The sequence below is a fragment of the Pseudophryne corroboree genome, chromosome 8 (assembly GCF_028390025.1).
Source record: "Pseudophryne corroboree isolate aPseCor3 chromosome 8, aPseCor3.hap2, whole genome shotgun sequence".
NCBI classification, from domain to species: domain Eukaryota; kingdom Metazoa; phylum Chordata; class Amphibia; order Anura; family Myobatrachidae; genus Pseudophryne; species Pseudophryne corroboree.
In genome coordinates, this window is record NC_086451.1 from 330,632,248 (window position 1) to 330,640,256 (window position 8,009).

At 45.0% G+C, this 8,009-nt stretch overlaps 2 pseudogenes; one reads left to right on the forward strand and one right to left on the reverse strand.

Annotated features, from left to right (window-relative positions):
* Window positions 1–269: 269 nt before the first annotated feature.
* On the reverse strand, window positions 270–388 carry LOC134951706 (5S ribosomal RNA; annotated as a pseudogene).
* A 3,959-nt stretch (window positions 389–4,347) lies between these two features.
* On the forward strand, window positions 4,348–4,466 carry LOC134953317 (5S ribosomal RNA; annotated as a pseudogene).
* Window positions 4,467–8,009: the final 3,543 nt, after the last annotated feature.

Sequence of the window (8,009 nt, forward strand, 5' to 3'; positions counted from 1 at the left end):
ATCTGTATTAATGAAACCACTATATGGTCAATTGAGTAGTAAGTCTGTCAGGGTCAAACTTATTGACAAGACAGTACAAAGTTCATACTGCTTGTCAGGAAACTGCACAAATGTGTTTAAAGACCTATATCTATGTATATACTTGGAGGGCTAATGTTGGTCCTTCAGATTGAACTATATGCAATATCAGGAGAAAGTTAATGAAAATTTAGAAACAAGTGGTGATGCTGCTGTTGATGTCATACCGCACATCATATAAAATGATTGATACTCTACAACACTGGGTATTCCCTGTGAGTCTCCTCCTCAAGTACTGACCCAGCCCAACACTGTTTCGCTTCCAAGATCGGACGAGATTGGGCATTAGCAGTGTGGTTTGATAGTAGAGAAGGTGGGTCAGACTCCAATGAGAGTGCACCTAAATAAGAGGATGTGACAGGTTGATCACAAGAGTAAAGGTGTAGATCAGCTTTCTGTGTTAGGCAGGAGACATTAAATCCCACAACTGTGGTATTGTGCCCCTGGATCATAGATGAGAGTCCACGGAAATGAAAGTAGTGAAAAATAGAGACCTCACAAGTTTGCTTGTGACATATAATGAAGTAATCCTAAAATTTAGACTGAAGGAGTTGCTAATGAAGTATACACTAGGGGGGAAATTTACTAAGCTCACGATTTTGACCGAGATGGTGTTTTTTCTTCAAAGTGTCATCTCGGGAATTTACTTAACTCAAATCACGGCAGTGATGAGGGCATTCGTATTTTTTTGGAACTCAAAGAAAAAAAATACGAATGAATACACCATCGGTCAAATACGCCTGTTATTTGGTAGAACTCGGTAATTTACTAAAAAGTGTAATTCACAAACACTGCCGGCAATAGCCAAACACTGCCGTGAAACAATACAAATCGTAAAAAAATGCTAAAATAAAACAGACCTGCTTTTTTTTACCGTGTTCTGATAGGCATGCACGGATCCATGAGATCCGTGTATGTTTATCAGTGGGAAGGGGTGGGAAAGTGTTAAATTTGCAGGAAAAAAATGCGTGGGGTCCCCCCTCCTAAGCAAAACCAGCCTCAGGCTCTTTGAGCCGGTCCTGGTTGAAAAAATATGGGGGGAAAAATGACAGGGGTTCCCCCATATTTAATCAACCAGCACCGGGCTCTGCGCCTGGTCCTGGTTCCAAAAATATGGGGAACAAAAAGCGTAGGGGTCCCCCGTATTTTTGAAACCAGCACCGGGCTCCACTAGCCAGGTACATAATGCCACAGCCGGGGGACACTTTTATATTGGTCGCTGCGGCCCTGGAATTACATACCCAACTAGTCACCCCTGGCCGGGGTACCCTGGAGGAGTGGGAACCCCTTAAATCAAGGGGTCCCCCCCCTCCAGCCACCCGAGGGCCAGGGGTAAAGCCCGAGGCTGTCCCCCCCCATCCAAGGGCGGCGGATGGGGGGCTGATAGCCTTTTTGTAAAGATGTGAATATTGTTTTTAGTAGCAGTACTACAAGTCCCAGCAAGCCTCCCCGCAAGCTGGTACTTGGAGAACCACAAGTACCAGCATGCGGTGGAAAACCGGGTGCGCTGGTACCTGTTGTACTACTACTAAAAAAATACCCCAATAAAAACAGGAGACACACACCTTGAAAGTATAAGTTTATTACATACATGCACACCGCCAAACATACATACTTACCTATGTTCACACGAGGGTCGGTCCTCTTCTCCATGTAGAATCCATGGGGTACCTGTTGGAAAAATTATACTCACATAATCCAGTGTAGATCGGTCCTCTTCTGTTCTTTGTATAATCCACGTACATTGCAAAATAAAAAAATGAACACCCGACCACGCACTGAAAGGGGCCCCATGTTTTCACATGGGACCCCTTTCCCCGACTGCCAGGACCCCCCCTGACTCCTGTCTAAGAGGGTTTCTTCAACCAACCAGGGAGCGCCACGTCGTGGCACCCTCCTGATTGGCTGTGTGCTCCTGTAGTGTCTGTCAGGCAGCACACGGCAGTGATACAATGTAGCGCCTATGCGCTCCATTGTAACCAATGGTGGGAACTTCGCGGACAGCGGTGAGGTTACTTTCGGTCAACCGCTGTCCGCAAAGTTCCCACCATTGGTTACAATGGAGCGTATAGGCGCTACATTGTGTCACTGACGTGTGCTGCCTGACAGACACTACAGGAGCACACAGCCAATCAGGAGGGTGCCACGACGTGGCGCTCCCTGATTGGCTGAATGAACCCTCTTAAACAAGAGTCAGGGGGGGGTCCTGGCAGTCGGGGAAAGGGGTCCCATGTGAAAACATGGGGCCCCTTTCAGTGCGTGGTCGGGTGTTCGTTTTTTTATTTTGCAAAGTACGTGGATTATACAAAGAACAGAAGAGGACCGATCTACACTGGATTATGTGAGTATAATTTTTCCAACAGGTACCCCATGGATTCTACATGGAGAAGAGGACCGACCCTCGTGTGAACATAGGTAAGTATGTATGTTTGGCGGTGTGCATGTATGTAATAAACTTATACTTTCAAGGTGTGTGTCTCCTGTTTTTATTGGGGTATTTTTTTATTAGTAGCACAACAGGTACCAGCGGGCCCGGTTTTCCACCGCATGTTGGTACTTGTGGTTCTCCAAGTACCAGCTTGCGGGAGAGGCTTGCTGGGACTTGTAGTACTGCTACTAAAAACAATATTCACATCTTTACAAAAAGGCTATCAGCCCCCCATCCGCCGCCCTTGGATGGGGGGGACAGCCTCGGGCTTCACCCCTGGCCCTTGGGTGGCTGGAGGGGGGGGACCCCTTGATTTAAGGGGTTCCCACTCCTCCAGGGTACCCCGGCCAGGGGTGACTAGTTGGGTATGTAATGTCAGGGCTGCAGGGACCAATTTAAAAGTGTCCCCCGGCTGTGGCATTATGTACCTGGCTAGTGGAGCCCGGTGCTGGTTTCAAAAATACGGGGGACCCCTACGCTTTTTGTCCCCCATATTTTTGGAACCAGGACCAGGCGCAGAGCCCGGTGCTGGTTGATTAAATATGGGGGAACCCCTGTCATTTTTCCCCCCATATTTTTTCAACCAGGACCGGCTCAAAGAGCCCGAGGCTGGTTTTGCTTAGGAGGGGGGACCCCACGCATTTTTTTCCTGCAAATTTAACACTTTCCCATTCCCACCCCTTCCCACTGATAAACATACACGGATCTCATGGATCCGTGCATGCCTATCAGAACACGGTAAAAAAAAGCAGGTCTGTTTTATTTTAGCATTTTTTACGATTTGTATTGTTTCACGGCAGTGTTTGGCTATTGCCGGCAGTGTTTGTGAATTACACTTTTTAGTAAATTACCGAGTTCTACCAAATAACAGGCGTATTTGACTGATGGTGTATTCATTCGTATTTTTTTTCTTTGAGTTCCAAAAAAATACGAATGCCCTCATCACTGCCGTGATTTGAGTTTAGTAAATTCCCGAGATGACACTTTGAAGAAAAAACACCGGGGGTCATTCCGAGTTGTTCACTCGGTATTTTTTTCTCGCAACGGAGCGATTAGTCGCGATAAGTCGCGAATGCGCATGCGCAATGTCCGCAGTGCGACTGCGCCAAGTAAATTTGCTATGCAGTTAGGTATTTTACTCACGGCATTACGAGGTTTTTTCTTCGTTCTGGTGAACGGAGTGTGATTGACAGGAAGTGGGTGTTTCTGGGCGGAAACAGGCCGTTTTATAGGAGTGTGCGAAAAAAACGCTACCGTTTCCGGGAAAAACGCGGGAGTGGCTGGAGAAACGGGGGAGTGTCTGGGCGAACGCTGGGTGTGTTTGTGACGTCAAACCAGGAACGACAAGCACTGAACTGATCGCAGATGCCGAGTAAGTTTGAAGCTACTCAGAAACTGCGAAGAGGTGTGTAATCGCAATTTTGAGAATCTTTCATTCGCAATTTTACTATGCTAAGATTCACTCCCAGTAGGCGGCGGCTTAGCGTGTGCAAAGCTGCTAAAAGCAGCTTGCGAGGGAACAACTCGGAATGAGGGCCCCCATCTCGGTCAAAATCGGGAGCTTAGTAAATTTCCCCCCTAGTGTATACTTCATTAGCAACTCCTTCAGTCTAAATTTTAGGATTACTTCATTATATGTCACAAGCAAACTTGTGAGGTTTCTATTTTTCACTACTTTCATTTCCGTGGACTCTCATCTATGATCCAGGGGCACAATACCACAGTTGTGGGATTTAATGTCTCCTGCCTAACACAGAAAGCAGATCCACACCTTTACTCTTGTGATCAAACTGTCACATCCTCTTATTTAGGTGCACTCTCATTGGAGTCTGACCCACCTTCTCTACTATCAAACCACACTGCTAATGCCCAATCTCGTCCGATCTTGGAAGCGAAACAGTGTTGGGCTGGGTCAGTACTTGAGGAGGAGGCTCACAGGGAATACCCAGTGTTGTAGAGTATCAATCATTTTATATGATGTGCGGTATGTGACATCAACAGCAGCATCACCATTTGTTTCTAAATTTTCATTAACTTTCTCCTGATATTGCATATAGTTCAATCTGAAGGACCAACATTAGCCCTCCAAGTATATACATAGATATAGGTCTTTAAACACATTTGTGCAGTTTCCTGACAAGCAGTATGAACTTTGTACTGTCTTGTCAATAAGTTTGACCCTGACAGACTTACTACTCAATTGACCATATAGTGGTTTCATTAATACAGATTGTCTGTACTGGTCGGGTTGAAATGGATGTACGACTTTGAAGTGTCTACATCCTTTCTTATCTCATTCCCTGAGGCAGGACCAGAACATTTTATATATTTTTCTCAATCCAATCCAATGTGCACGGAACTTATTTTGGATCATATTTTCTACAATGGGCAATTACATTGATTTTAAAGAATATCGTAATAAAGTTATGTTTTATCAGCATTACTTATGATTAATTTGATAATCACTGTAAGTTATTTTGATTAATTAAGAGTGCGCCCACACAAGAGCCTTCTTTCTTCTCCCCTCTTTGACATATGCTCTTCCTGGCTCTGGGCGCACCACCAAACTGGACACAGATTTGAGGATTTATATATAAAATCGTCCAATTTTGGTATTTTCATATTAAATGTGTATCTTTGTATGACCAGTGCCGGGTCGCTCCTTTCATGTCACTGAATGCCTGTCTGCCATTTCATCTTGGATGTCATCTCGCCACCTCAAGCAACATTTCCAAAACAGAATTAATTATGTTCCCACCATCCAAGAATAGTTACCAACCTGATATCTCCATTACTGTTGACAATGCGACTATTCACCCTACCCCACAAGCTCACTGCCTAGGTGTCACCCTTGACTCTGAACTGTCCTTTGTTCCACACATTCAATCTCTCTCTAAATCATGTTACATACATCTAAGAAACATATCCAAAATACACCCTTATCTTACACAAGACACTGCAAATAATCTCCTGCATTGATTATTGTAATAGTTTCCTTACTGGTCTTCCCAAACATAGGCTCTCACCAGTACAATCCATTTTAAATACAGCTGCGAGGCTAATCTTCCTCGCTAGACTTCTTTGCCTGCTGATCCGCTCTGTCAGTCCCTCCATTGGTTACTGGTATTCTACCATGTTAAATATAAAATACTTTTATTTACATACAAGGCTATTAACCAATCTGCACCATCATACATCTCCTCACTCATCTCAAAATATCTCCCTACCAGACCTCTCCGCTCTGCACAAGATCTGCGTCTCTCATCCACATGTATTACCTGTTCCCACTCAAAATTACAGGACTTTACCCGGGCTTCACCCACTCTGTGGAATGCCCTCCCACGTACAATAAAACTCTCCTCTAGTCTCCAAAGCTTTAAACGTTTCCTGAAAACTCATCTCTTCAGACAAGCCTACAAAATTCCAGACTCACCCACATAACCTTCAATGCTTTCCTATCCAATTACATCCTCTCTGTACAGTCCACATAACCTCACATATTTTGTCTTCCAACATTGCTGGGTGATCATATCATACAATCCATTAAGAACCTAGCAATCTGGCAGACCATTATGCACCAGGTAGCATCTATCCTTGTGTATCAATGCCTATTTCCCTATAGATTGTAAGCCTGCGAGCAGGGCCTTCCTACTTCTATGTCTGTCTGTCTTTGCCCAGTTTTGTTTTATAACTATTGTTCTAATTGTAAAGCGCAATGGAATATGCTGCGCTATATAAGAAACAGCTAATAAATAAGTTATAAAAATGTCCCTAGATAGTCCTCCGAAGCCTATGGATGTTTAACCCTATCCACTCCTATCTCAGTCATTCCGTTCTTCAATACATCTGCCCGAGTATTTGAAATGGCATTTAGAAGCTGATTGGTTTCCTGGGCAATTTCTCCATGTTATATCTCTCCATGACTTAATATGTCTCCCTTTAAGTGTTTTGAATACTCCTAAATAGCTCCCATGTTGAGCACTGGCTGCTGACATGGAGGAGAAGGAAGTGGCAGCTTCTTACCTGTGAAGCTGCACGCTGCTGTTATCCCTCCCTCATCCTCTCTGTGATGCCACACCTATATTTTGTAAGAAACAGGGGGTGTGGGGGGCACCAATTATGAGGTGGGAGGGTGGTGTCTATGTCTTACAGAGATCTAGAGATGGCACTGTTAGAGTAATTATACAATGTTGTACCCATTTTAGGTTGTTTTGTATGAATGGCTACCTTTTTTGTGATAAATAGGTAAATTAATATAAATTAATTATGGCTATACACTGTAATGATTACTATCCTTCAGTAGAAGGTTTCATCAAATATCTTGGAATCGGCCCCAGTCAGAAAAAACAGACACCATACTTGATTAATCTGTTATCCTGGTGACTGTATGGTTGGAGAAACCATTTTGAAGGTCACTATACAAAACCAAGCTAATTTTGTTGGCTTATATAGATAGCAGAGGTAATCTGGTGACAGTTATGGTCAGGGGTGCCAACAGCTTTGCCAGGTCCTGGTACAGGGAGATGGGTGTGGCCAATGTGGGGGAGATGTGGCCAGCCCACTCCTTAGAGACTTTTTAAAATTATATGAAGTGTGGCCGCCATGCGCTAGACATAGGGGTCGCAGATGTCCGATCCGATGGACGGAGGGCAGCAGGCAGGTCCGATCGCTACCCCACACAGGGAGAGAGAGGACTGACTATTTCTGCAACTATCTCTCTCCCCGACCCAGCACACAGCAGCGAGTACAGAGGAGAGAGGTTGCTGCAGCAGCAGTCAATTCTCTCTCTCCTTTCCAGAAGTGCGGCTGTATGCAACAGGGAAGCGTCGGGCAGGAGCACCTGGGCGCCCCCAGGGCACCTCCAACAGGCCCGTGCCCGGGTAAAAAGTACCCGCCCCACTCTTGGCACCACTGGTTATAGTATACAAAGCCCTTTCTTGTGGTTGGTATACAAATCAGGTCTTGAGTCTGGTGGATAATTTTGTAAAGAGAACTCTGTGCTCTGTTGCTAAGAGGAAAAGCCATAGACGACTGTTAGTGAAACCAAAGAGATAGCTACCTGTACTCTGATCGTACTGACAGATAGGAAGCTACCTATAGCTGCCTCCTTCTTTCTTTCTCTAGCAAAGACTATTTTCCAACTCATAGATAAACTCAGATGAGATTATAGGCATCTGAAAGCCCCCTCTATTCCAATAGCTTGTTTAAAGTATTGCTAAAATAGATACTGTACAATTGTTACAACGGGTTGGGTATATTTGACCGGCGGTTCACCCTACCGATGCCGGGATCCTGGCTTTTATATGCCCAGAAAGGGGGGGCAGCACAACAAAGCCCCTTGCTGGTTCGGTGGTGAGCTGCACTCATCACAGGTTATATTCCCACTCTATGGATGTCCTGGGAATAGTCCCTATTAGTCAGCATGCCAATTACCGGGACTGTAAGTAGGCGGGATTTTGGCATCGGCATTGTGACCGGCGGTCTCCTGACCGCCGGTCACGTA